This window comes from Tachyglossus aculeatus, chromosome 9 (assembly GCF_015852505.1).
Source record: "Tachyglossus aculeatus isolate mTacAcu1 chromosome 9, mTacAcu1.pri, whole genome shotgun sequence".
In the NCBI taxonomy this organism is placed as follows: Eukaryota; Metazoa; Chordata; class Mammalia; order Monotremata; family Tachyglossidae; genus Tachyglossus; species Tachyglossus aculeatus.
The window spans coordinates 58,764,746-58,778,029 of NC_052074.1; positions in this window are offsets into that span (position 1 = coordinate 58,764,746).

Here is a 13,284-nt window from a genome sequence, read left to right on the forward strand (position 1 = left end):
AAGTGAGATGGATAGCTGAGAGTTTAGGGGTTAGGCGCCCTCCCCACGTGCCTAGGACTCTGCGATCTAGCAGGGCTGCCCAACAAATCTGATCTTGCTCAGCCCAGGCCAAGTAGGCCGAAAGGGAAGAGAGGTGTTCTGCTTCAGCTGGGGGCTTTTATCCTTGCCCTGGTCACTTTGAGGACAAAAATAAACCTTCTTTCCTCGGCTTCAGGCACGAGTGAGAGACTCCTACCTAGGGCCATGCCTTAGAAAGACAGAATTCATAGCTACTGTAGAATAATGATCATATGTGTTAATAATAATCATCATAATAGTATTCACTCATTCATTCAATCATATTTATTGAGTGCTTACTGTGTGCAGAGCACTGTACTAAACGCTTAGGAAGTACAAGTTGGCATCATACAGAGATGGTCCTTACCCAACAACGGGCTTACAGTCTAGAAGGGGGAGACAGACAACAAAACAGAACATGTAGACAGGTGTCAAAATCATCAGAACAAATGGAATTAAAGCTAAATGCACATCATTAACAAAATAAATAGAATAGTAAATATGTGCAAGTAAAATACAGTAGTAAATCTGCACAAATATATACAAGTACTGTGGGGAAGGGAAGGAGGTAGGGCCGGAGGGATGGGGAGGAGGAGAGGAAAAAGGGGGCTCAGTTTGGGAAGGCCTCCTGGAGGAGGTGAGCTCTCAGTAGGGCTTTGAAGGGAGGAAGAGAGTTAGCTTGGCGGACATGTGGAGGGAGGGCATTCTAGGCCAGGGGAAGGACGTGGGCCGGGGTCGACAGCGGGACAGCGAGAACGAGGTACGGTGAGGAGGTTAGCGGCAGAGGAGCGGAGCGTGCGGGCTGGGCTGGAGAAGGAGAGAAGGGAGGTGAGGTAGGAGGGGGGCGAGGTGATGGACAGCCTTGAAGCCGACTTGCTAAGTGCTTCCTGTGTGTCAAGCACTGTATTGTATACAAGATTATCATGTTGGACACAGTCCCTATACCAAATGGGGCTCACAGTCTAAGTAAGAGGGAGTTAAGACTTAAATCCTCATCTTGCAGATGAGGAAACTGAGGTTCAATGAAGTGAAGTGATTTGCCTAAGGTCTCAGAGCAGACAAATGGTGGAGCCGGGTTTAAAACGCAGGTCTTCTGACTCTTGGACTTCCCTAAGTGCTTACTATGTGCCAAGCAATATACCTGATAGAAGACAGTCAGATTGGATACAGTCCCTGACTCATATGGGGCTCACAGTCTAAGAAAGAGGGAGTAGGAATAGTGTATAACTGGAAATTTGTGTCTACTTTTTTTTCTGCTAGCTCTCCGAGATGACTGACTATATCAATCAATCAATCAATCGTATTTATTGAGAGCTTACTGTGTGCAGAGCACTGTGCTAAGCGCTTGGGAAGTACAAGCTGGCAACATATAGAGACAGTCCCTACCCAACAGTGGGCTCACAGTCTAGAAGGGGGAGACAGAGAACAAAACCAAACATACTAACAAAATAAAATAGAATAGATACAAAATAGAATATATACAAAATAAAATAGAATATACATAGACTATATGTACGGCAAGGGCCAAGTGCAGTGCAGTGCCCAAGCCCTGGACTCAACAGATGCAGTGTGGCCTAGTAGATAGGCACAGTCCTGGAAGTCAGAAGGACCTGGGTTCTAGTCCCGGCTTCCCCACTTGCCTGCTACGTGACCTTGGTCAAGTCACTTCACTCCTTTTTGCCTCAGTTACCTCTTCTGTAAAATGGGAATTAAGACTGTGAGCTCCATGTGAGACAGGGAGTATGTCCAACTTGCTCAATTTTTATCTGCATCAGTGCTGCCTGGAACATAGTAAGTGCTTAACAAATATGATAAAAAAAAATGTGACTCTTGATAATGATGATGGTCAATGAAATTCATGGGCTGAAAACTAGGCTGTTTTTGGCTTACAGGTAAATTTTCCCTTCTGCTCTCCTTCCACGACCTGCTCTTTTCTCTTCTGAGCAGGTTGGGTGGGGACAGTAGTAATAGTATTTTCATAGTAGTAGTAGTAGTAGTATTTATTAAGTGCTTGCTACATGCAAAACACTGTCCTAAGCACTGGGAGAAACTACAGAGGTGGGAATTGAACAAGGTCTAAGTCTCTCATGGGGTTCACAATCTACTCTAGGGAAGTAGTATCTTCTGGACTGTGAGCCCACTGTTGGGTAGGGACCGTCTCTATATGTTGCCAACTTGTACTTCCCAAGAGCTTAGTACAGTGCTCTGCACACAGTAAGCGCTCAATAAATACAATTGATTGATTGACAGTGGATAGAGCCTGGGCCTGGGAATCAGAAGGACATGGGTTCTAATCCTACCTCTGCCAGCTGTGTGACCTTCACTTCTCTGTGCCTTAATTACCTCATCAGGAAAATGGGGATTAAGACTGTGAGCCCCATGTGGGACCTGATTAGCTTGTATCTACCCCAGCACTTAGAACAGTGTTTGATATATTGTAAGCGCTTAACGAATACCATCATCGTTATTATTATTATTATTATTACTACTCTCCCAAGCACCTCGTACAGGGCTTGGCACACAGTAAGTGCTCACTGAATACCAATGAATGATTGCTTGATTGACTGCATTGCATAGTAGCTGCTGCTACCAGCTTTGTGGGAACTACAGCAGAGGATTGGAGAAGCAGCGTGGCTCAGTGGAAAGAGCACGGGCTTTGGAGTCAGGGGTTCGAATCCCGGCTCCACCAATTGTCAGCTGTGTGGCTTTGGGCAAGTCACTTCACTTCTCTGGGCCTCAGTTACCTCATCTGTAAAATGGGGATTAAGACTGTGAGCCCCCCGTGGGACAACCTGATCTCCTTGTAACCTCCCCAGCGCTTAGAACAGTGCCTTGCACATAGTAAGCGCTTAATAAATGCCATTGTTATTATTATTATTATTCAGAAAACCTCAATTATGGAAACACTGAACTCATCTGCTCTGTGTTCTCTCTTTGGGCACCCGCGGGCACTCAGGGAATTGCCACACTGCTCAGATCTTGTGGCTGAGCGCTGATAATTAGCATATTTCTATGGAAAGAATATGCAATCAGCGTGGGTCTTCTGGGCCCCTGGGAGATTTCCTTGGGCCTCTGGGATCCCATGAGGTGAGCACTGATCCAGCTGTCAGATTGTCCAGGTTTCTGGTCTCCTGGGACCTTGGGCTTCTTTAGGTTGCCTATGCCCTAAAGAATGACCATCCCACCCAACGGCAGCTTTTCCCTGACTTCCCAGACCCCACTTCTGGGGTCGGGCCTCGGAATCGGGTCGGCAACTGTCCGTGGCTCCTTCTTCAGACCTGGCACCGCCGAGAGCAGCGTCCGCAAACCGTGCTTGCCTTACATCATACAAAGCCAACATTGTAATTTTGAAAATGGCTTCTGTGTTTTCCTCATCGCGTCCCCGCCCCCACCTCATTCTTGGAATGGGCCTCTGCCTTCCTGTGCATGTAACGGAGCAGGAAGATACCCACCTATCAAACAAAGCGATGGACAGAGATTAATTAGCTCACAAATATTTGGGAGAGTCAAGCAGTTTGCCCATTTGTGCTGCACCATTTCCCATGTTTTTCAGCTGAGGAAGCAGGCGGCTGTCTAAATTGATTGCAGCTTGTTCAGCCGAGACCAGCTTAATCTCTTTTCTATTCTTCAAGGGGGAGTTGCCATAGCCGCCCCTCAGAGTCATGACTTCGCGGCCTTCCTTTTGAGCCACAAAACCGGGGGCTGGACCCTCGAAGTAGTGATTTTCTGTTCGTAAAGAAGGGACGGGGGCTGGCGGCCCAGACTTTCCTCCCCACGTTACTCCGACGCCCCTCATCCAAGTCCGCCACAACGGGGCAGGAGGAGGATAACGGCTTCATCTTTCCTGCCAAATCCCCAGCCTGCTGGAAAGTATGGTACCATTGTCTCCCTCAGAGGAACTACTTGGGGCTAAGCAGTCAGTCACAACTGCCTTACTGCCCTTCCTTCACAGCCCTCCCCTGAATCTCTCACAGTTTTTTTTTTAATTTTCACTTTGTCGATTCTCAGAAGGTGAGGGGAGGATGATGGTGGGATGGTAGAGGTGAGAAGAGACGATGGAACGTGTGAGGAGGGAGGGAGAGTCAGCGACAGAGACGGTTCACGGGAAGGGGGAGTTGTGTATGGTGAGGGGGCAAGCCAAGCTAAGTGTATCATGGCCGGCTGGCTGGGCTTCCTGGAAAGTGAAGCGTCCACGTTGTGGCCCTTCTGCTTGCTCCTCGACCCCATGGGGGGCTGTTATGAGGTGCTGTGACTCAATTCTCAGAGGCAAGAGATGAGGCTCAAACAGCTGTCTGGCCCAACTCTGAAGGTGAGGCTTGGTTCTCTGTAATCTTTCTACTATCAATCAATCAATCGTATTTATTGAGCGCTTACTGTGTGCAGAGCACTGTACTAAGCGCTTGGGAAGTACAAGTTGGCAGCATATAGAGACAGTCCCTACCCAACAGTGGGCTCACAGTCTAAAAGACTGAAAGAAGAAAGACTGTAGAATCTTGTCTTCTACTAGTAGTCTTTGTGTGCGTGCATGCATCCGTGCCTGTGTGTGTGTGGTGGTGGTGGGGTGGCTGTTTGGTTGCTGTGGCAACAGGCAATGAATGATGTCTCAGAGATGCTAACGAATGTCCCAGAGACAGACAGACAGACAGACAGACAGACAGACAGACAGACACACACACACACACACACACACACACACACACACACACACACACACACATCTATATAGAGAGGCCCAGGTGGAGAGATATGTTTCAGACATATTGTCACAAATACACATTTCCAGCACTGGGGTCTCTCTTTTTTTAGGGCATTTCTTAAGCACTTGCTAAGTGTACTAAGTGCTGGGTTAGATACAAGGTAATCAGGTTGGGCTTAGCCGTTGTCCCACATGGGGCTCATAGTCTTAATCCCCATTTTACAGATGAGGGAACTTGGGCTCAGAGATGGGAAGTGACTTGCCCAGGGTCACACAGCGGACAAGTGGCAGAGCCGGATTGGCACCTTCCGACTCCTAGGCCTGGGCTCTATCCTCTAGGACACGCTCCAGGGGAAATTTCTACACTCCCCTCACTTCCCACTGCTGAGCCACCACTCTGGCCCCTCTAGAAGTAGGGTTTGGTTCAGGCTTGCTTAAAATGTTTTGCTTGACAAATCCTAGAATCTGACAAGAGAACTCTGTGACTTGACATAAGAACAAAGAGTCACTACATGATTCACTAATCTTTTAAGGAGCAAAATCACTCTATTCCCAGCAGAGTTTTACACTACAAGGAAGTCCGTTCAGCAAATAATGCCTCTAGTGAGCTGACATCTCAGAAAGGCATGCTGTTTCCATTTTACTTCGCTGTACATGAATAGCATTTGGCCTGATGCAAGGAGCCCAAAATTCTGCCCCTCTAGCCATAGTACTCTACCACTTTTTTAATCTATAAATCTTGTCTTTCATTCATTCATTCATTCAATCGTATTTATTGAGCACTTACTGTGTGCAGAGCACTGTACTAAGCGCTTGGGAAGTACAAGTTGGCAACATATAGAGATGGCCCCTACCCAACAGCGGGCTCACGGTCTAGAAGGGGGAGACAGACAACAAAACAAAACATATTAACAAAATAAAATAAATAGAATAAATATGTACAAGTAAAATAAATAGAGTAATAAATATGTACATACATATATGTGATTTTAATATTTTTATTATTTCATCTCTCCCTCTGTGGCTGCCGCCAATTCCTTCTTCCTCTTTATTCTTTGATTATGAATCCCCTGAGGCCAGGGACTGCTCGCCCATGTGTCCTTTCCCAGTGCTTAGTTCAGTGTTTTGCACCCAGTAGCAGCTTGATCAACATTATTGCTACTGCTGCCACTACTGCTATCTTTCTGCGAGAGTTCCTGGGCATTGTTCTTCTAGAAAAATGTATCTGTAACCCGGAGGAGGAGCCGTGAAATATAATCACAAGTCTCTTCAAGTCTTTCCTTTTCCTTCTCCATTTCTTCCTCCTTCCCCAAAAAGCTTTATGGGTGAAACCAGTAACTTTGCCCCATAGGAGCAGTTTCTTTGGGTTGATGATGTCCTTTGCCCCCACGTAGCTAGTGCCTGGAGGACAATCAATCAGTCAACCAACGATGGTACTTTTTGAGCATTTACTGTGTGCAGAACACTCTACTAAGCGCTTGGGAGTGTACAATACCACAGAGCATAACAATAACAATGATGATAGTAATGATAGCATGTGTTAAGCGCTTACTATGTGCCAAGCACTACACAAAGTATTGGGTTAGACATAAGATTAGTTCCTGTCCCACTTGCAGCTTAAAGTCTATAGGGGAGGGAGAACTGGTGTTTCATTCCCATTTAGAGAAGCAGCGTGGCTCAGTGGAAAGAGCACGGGCTTTCGTGACCGAGTCAGAGGTCACGGGTTCGAATCCTGGCTCTGCCACATGTCTGCTGTGTGACCTTGGGCAAGTCATTTAACTTCTCTGAGCCTCAGTTACCTCATCTGTAGTATGGGGATTAAGATTGTGAGCCCTGTATGGGACAGGGACTGTGTCCAATCCGATTATCTTGTATCTACCCCAGCGCTTAGTACAGTGCCTGGAACATAGTAAGTGCTTAACAAATGCCTTTAAAAAAAAAAAATTTGTGGAGCTGGGATTAGAAGCCAGGCCCCCTTGCCTCCCAGGCACGTGCTTTCCATTAGGCCATGATGCTTCCCAATATTCCCTTTCCGGTCATTTAATCTTTTTTCTTAAATAGAGTTATTATTCAATTAAAAAAAAACTGTAAGAAGTTGGAAGAGCAATAACTTCACTTATAAAAGAAATTGCCCACATCCTGCCTGTGGCCTGGAATGCCCTCCCTCCTCATATCCGACAATTACTATCCCCACCTTCAAAGCCTTATTAAAACCCCATCTTCCCCAAAAGGCCTTCCCCCTCACCTCCTCTTCTCCCTCTCCCTTTCTGCATCACCCTTGTGCTTGGATATGCACCCTTTGTTCACCCCCTCGTTCAGCCCCACAGCCCTTAAGTACACCTCCAAAATTCATTGATTTATATTAAAGTCTCTGTCCCCCTCTAGACCATAAGATCGCTGTGGGCAGGGAATGCGACTACCAACTCTGATATATTTTACTCTCCCAAGTACTTAGTACAGTCCTCTGTATATGGTAAGTGCTCCATAAATATGATTGATTCATTACAACTCTTCAGGCACATTCATTCATTCATTCAATCGTATTTATTGAGCACTTACTGTGTGCAGAGCACCGTACTAAGTGCTTGGGAGGGACATGGGTATGTAGGGTTTTCCTAGCCAGATAACATTGGAAGAGAATTTGAAATGCAGTGAACGGGGCAGCAGGGTAATACCTACATAGAAACCCACCCCTGACTACATATCTTGGCACTTTCTTCTGCTGCTTTAGTGGCAGGAGGGGCAAAGGAAAATGAGCCTGTCTACTGTCCTTTATCCCGGCCATCTCCCGCCCCACTTCCTCCAAGCAGCATGGCCTAGTGGATAAAGCACAAGCTTGGGAGCCCGAAGGACCTGGATTCTAATCCCGACTCCGCCTCTTGTCTACCGTGTGACCTTGAACAAGTCACTTCACTTCTCTGCACCTCAGTTACCTCATCTGTCAAATGGGCATTACGACTGTGACTGTGTTGGCGGCTGTGCCCAGCCTGATTGCTTTGTATCTACCCCAGTGCTTAGAAGAGTGCCTGGCATATGGTAAAAGCTTAACAAATACACTAATGATAATAATAATAATAATAAGAATAATAATAATAATAATAATAATAATAATAATAATGCACCATTCCCTCCTTGCCCCTCACACTTCCCGGCTCTCCCCTTATTGGTGAGGAATCTTAAGTGGTAGTGGGAAGCCTGGTCCGGCAATGGAGTCTGCTCCCTGGCTTACAGACAGTGTCGTATTTGGGTCCACCCGGGCCGTGGGCTGCCTCCTCAGTCGTCTTGTTAGCTGTCCTTCACAGTCCCGTGGTACTTCCTTTATTGGGCCAAATGTCTGGTGAAATTTAAAGTCCTTGTTTAAGAATGGAAAAAAGGCTCCTCTTCCTAATCCCCCTGGTCTGATGCCTGAGCCACAGCAGTACAGTGCTTTGCACATAGTAAGTGCTTAATAAATGCCATTATTATTATCATCAATAACATTATTAATTATATATTATATAATATTCATTATATTATATTGTATTATAATATAATAAAACATTATTAATAATAATAACGGTATTTGTTAAGCACTTTGTGCCAAGCATCGTACTAAATGCTGGGGTAATAACGGTATTTGTTAAGCACTTTGTGCCAAGCATCGTACTAAACACTGGGGTAGATATAAGATAATCAGGTCCCACCCACATGGGGCCCACAGTCTGAGGGGCTGTAAAATCTCCCATTTTACAGGTGAGGAAACTGAGGCCCAGAGAAGTGAAGTGACTGAGCCGGGATTAGAACCCAAGTCCTCCGATTCCCAGGCCCGGGCTCTTTCCTCCAGGCCATGCTGCTTCTTTAATATTAATAGTTGATCTTCCCCGGAAGTCAAATAGCAGCCATGAGAGCTAGAGAAAAGCTTGCAAGGTTACTACTAGACTGTTAGCACGCCGTGGGCAGGGAGCGTATTAACCAACTCTGTTGAACTGTATTCTCCCAAGCATTTTGTACAGTGCTCTGCACACGGCGAGGGCTCAATAAATACCACTGATTGATTCCAGGGTGCCACTTAGAGTCATGGAGAGAGTTCATCTGCCCCAAGCTGGGAAGCGCTTTACCCCAAGGTATATTTGGTCACTGAGGCTCGCCATGAGGTCTGGCCCTATAATTACTATAATGACTTACAATTACTTTGGAGTTAAGGTCTGTAAAATACGCAACGGCTTTTTTTTATTACTTATTCCTCCCAGTATCCTGAGGACTTAAGGGTTCAACATCATCCAATCCTGAGGAACAGCTGCACAGTGGGTAGTGACCCTAGTTTGGCAGGCCCCCAGATTAGCTTGGGATTCGTTGGATGTCATGGGTAACAAATAAGGGTCATAGGGCCGGCGGGAAAAGGTGGGAACAATCCAGTTTGAACTTCCCCTAGACCGAGTCCATATCCATGGCCTGAGTCTAAAAATCAGTCAGTCGATGATATTCTGATGTGTACAGCACTGTACTAAGCACTTGGGAGAGTTCAATGCAACAGAATTAGTGGAAATGTTCCCCGCCCATAAACAGTTTACAGTCTAGAGGATGCGGATTGGTTGAAGGGCAAGGCACACAGCAGTCAAGGAAGCTGTTCGAGTGAGAGTCAAGGTAAAATAAGAGAAGGCATGTCTTGGAAACAGAAGTGGAGCAGTCTATTGAAAAGACCACGGGCTTCGGAGTCAGAGGACCTGGATTCTAATCCCGGCTCTGCCACATGTCTGCTGTGTGACCTTAGGCAAGTCACTTCATTTCTCAAGGTCTCAGTTACTTTGTCTGTAAAATGGGGATTAACGACGACTCCCCACGTGGGCCCCACGTGGGACGGGGACTGCGCTCAACCTGACACATTTGTATCTACCTCAGCACTTAGAACAGTGCTTGACATCTGGTAAGCGCTTAACAAGTACCCTTCTTATCTGGGGCTCACAGTCTAGGAGGGAGAATGGGTATTGAATCCCCATTTAACAGATGAGGAAACTGAGGCACATGGAAGTTAAGTGACTTGTCCAAGGTCACAGAGCAGACAGGTGGCAGGGCCAGGATTAGAGGGCAGGTCCTCTAACGCCCAGGCCCACGCTCTTTCTACGAGGCTACTCTACTTCCCAACAGGCACCACATAGAGGAAGGACAGGGCAAAAAACCATCAGCTTTGTGCCCACCAGGTACCCTGCAAGAGGAAGTGAGATGACCCGTAGTTTGGGGAACCAATACAATCGATTGGTTGTATTGATTGGTTGTATTGGCAGCCAAATGTCCCCCCAGCCTGACTCTACAAAGTTGGCTACCAAGTTGGCCTTATCTGATCGGTCGGCCGCTTAAGCATCATCCCAGGGCCTTGTATTTTATGACAGCCTTACGGTTTTGGGCCCTGGATCCAGTCGGTCGGCTGGGATTGATTGAAGGAATGTGGTTACTCAGCACTTAGAACAGTGCTTTGCACATAGTAAGCGCTTAACAAATGCCATTATTATTATTATTATTATTACTTCACCTTCCTGAAAATCATTCCTTCTCATTCGTGCTACATCACGGCAAAGCCAGGGTTCGATCATCCAATCAACCGTATTTACTGAGCACTTAGCGTGCGCGGAATACTTGCGTGGGAGAGGACAACACAACACACTTGGTAGGCACGTTCCCTATCGTGAGCTTAGAGTCCGACAGGAGACAGACGTTAATATAAATAATAGATATGTACATAATAAAGAGGGCGCAGAGGGAGGGGTGAATAAAGGGTGCAAATCCTTTTTCTATTTTTTTTTCTTTTTTTATTTTCTTCTGCTCTATCTAGCCTGGCCTAGTGGAAGGGTGCAAGGCCGCTGCAGAAGGGAGTGGGAGAAAAGGAAATGAGGGCTTGGCTGGGGAAGGCTTCTTGGAGAAGATGTGCTTTTAACGAGGCTTTGAAGGTGGGGAGAGTGATCATTTGTCAGCTATGAAGAGGGAGGGCGTTCCAGGCCAGAGGCAGGATGTGGGCAATTTCTTTTTACAAGTGAAGCTACGGGACGGTGGTGAGACAGGTGAGATCAAGGTACAGTGCGTAGGTTGGCATTAGAAGCGTATGGGCTGAGTTGAAGTAGAAAATCAGGGAGGTAAGGTAGGAGGGGGCAAGGTAATTGAGTGCTTTAAAGCTGATGGTAAAGAAGTTTCATTTGATTCAAAGGTGGCTGGGTAACCACTGGAGGTTCTTGAGGAGTGGGGAAAGATGGACTGAACGGTTGTGAGGAACAATGTTTGGGGCAGCAGAGTGAAGTATGCAACGGAACGGCGAGAGACAGGAGGCAGGGTCATCAGCAAGGAGGCCGACGCAGTAATCCTGGTGGGATAGGATCCAGCTGACCTTAGGCTTTTGAAAACCTTCCTGTCCAGAGACAGCTTGGACCATCCCCCTTTCCCCTCATTCAAAAGATAAGGCAACGCACACCTCTGGAGGTGGGCTGAAATGGGGGGCTGACATTCTGGGTTTCCACAAACTCCGTGTTTGGTGCAAAACCAGGGGAGGGAGTAGAATTAGTATCCTGCTGGGAGGACATCAGGGCTCTGTGTCTGGAGAGGAGGAGCATCTACAGGCACAGGAGGCTGAATACCACTGCGTCTTACTCCAGAGAAAATTCATCTGTGACTTTTTAACATAAACTTGCAAGCCCCGTTCATGTTAGTTTCTTTTGGAAACACTAAAGAATTGAACTAGTTTGTCTTTCCAGTGCAGGACCGAACTAACCTGAATGAAACATAGGTGAAATACGTTTTTCTTAAATTGTATCGATACGTCGTTTTCTCTACATAAAGAAAAAGTTTACATGATAACTGGAGCAGTTAGCATAAAAAGGGATGGCACTGAAGATCAATGAGAATCACTATGCCAAAAGAAACACCAACGATCACAAAACTTGATTGAAAGGTGGGCTTCCCCTTACAGGTTGAGTGGACAACAACACGTAGGAACCGAAGGGATTTTTAGATTTAATTTGACATAGTGTGAAAAAGCAAAAAGCACACATCCTCAAGGCATAAATATTGAAACGTCTTATTTTTATTTTCTTCTGCTCTATCTAGCCTGCCCTAGTGGAAAGAGCTCAGGCCTGAGACAGGACCTGGGTTTTAATCCCGGCTCTGTTGTTTCCCTGCTGTGTGACCTTGGACAAGTCACCTAACTCCTCTGTGCCTTAGTTACCTCATCTGTAAAATGGGGATTAACCCTGTAAGCCCCAGGTGGGACATGGATTGGGTCCAACCTGATTAGCATGTATCTACCCCAAAAGTTAGTACAGTGCCTGGCACATAATAAGTGCTCAAAAAGTGCCATTAAAAAACCAAACGAAACAAATAGGGTTAGGGAAGAAGAATCCTGGCTCCTCACCCAGAGGGTTCTGTGGAATCAAGAGCTCAGGAGATAGGATATCTTCGAGGTAGGGCGTAAGAAACAGATTTGGCTTCCAAATCCAATTCCTCTTTGGTCCAAGAGCCACCCACCAGGGCTTTTAGAGGAATGAACTTCTCTGACCCGCTTTTGAACTTGGCAGGCCTAAAAGAAAAACGGGCAGCAAAAGCTGGATCTTTCTGCCAAGAACGGCAAAAAGTGGGCCAAGCATCACAGTCTTTGTCTTAGAGAGATCCACGTTTAATTTTGTAAGCCCCATTCCTGATCTGGCTCGCTGGGCACATTGCCCTCCACACAACAGGCACTGCTTCCTCTGGGCATTTCTCTCTCTTTCCCTTGTAGGCATTTACTAAAGATGGCTATGGCCTCACCCACCTGGCACCCTGGGAGAGGGGGCACAGCAGCGTTCCTCATGCCACTTGAGATACAGTCCCCCTTCCCCTCAGGAAATCAGGTGTCTTGCCTGCCCTCCCTTGCCCTTCACTTTTCCAGCTCAGGCTTCAGAAACCTTTGAGCCCCAGTTTCAGCCCCTTCTTTCTAACGCCAGGAAATGAAAAGAATGGGGAGTGTCCCGTATACATTCCTCCATGATTTGCCCCCTGCCTCCCTTTCATTAGGACAGGAAATAGATTGGGAGAACACCAAAATTCCAACCCAGACGTTTTTTATTAGGTTGTCTTCTCCCAAGGTAAAAACAGGTAGCGGAGTAAGTGGATTAGGCATTCCTCATAAGCCATCCCAGCCCCTGTAGGGGTAGAGAAACCTGTTACATTTGGTTGATTTGTACTTTGTGGAAATAAACTATTCAACTCATCACTTAGTGGAGAGAGCACTTGGGCCTCGGAGTCAGCGGACCTGGGTTCTAATCCCGGCCCTGTCACTTATCTGCTGTGTGATCTTGGCCAAGTCATTTAATTTCTCTGTACCTGTCACCTCATCTGTAAAATGAGAATTAAGACCATGAGTCATTCATTCATTCAATAGTATTTATTGAGCGCTTACTGTGTGCAGAGCACTATACTAAGTGCTTGGGAAGTACAAGTTGGCAACATATAGAGACGGTCCCTGCCCAACAGTGGGCTCACAGTCTAGAAGGGGGAGACAGAGAAAAAAAAAGCATATTAACAGAATAAAATAA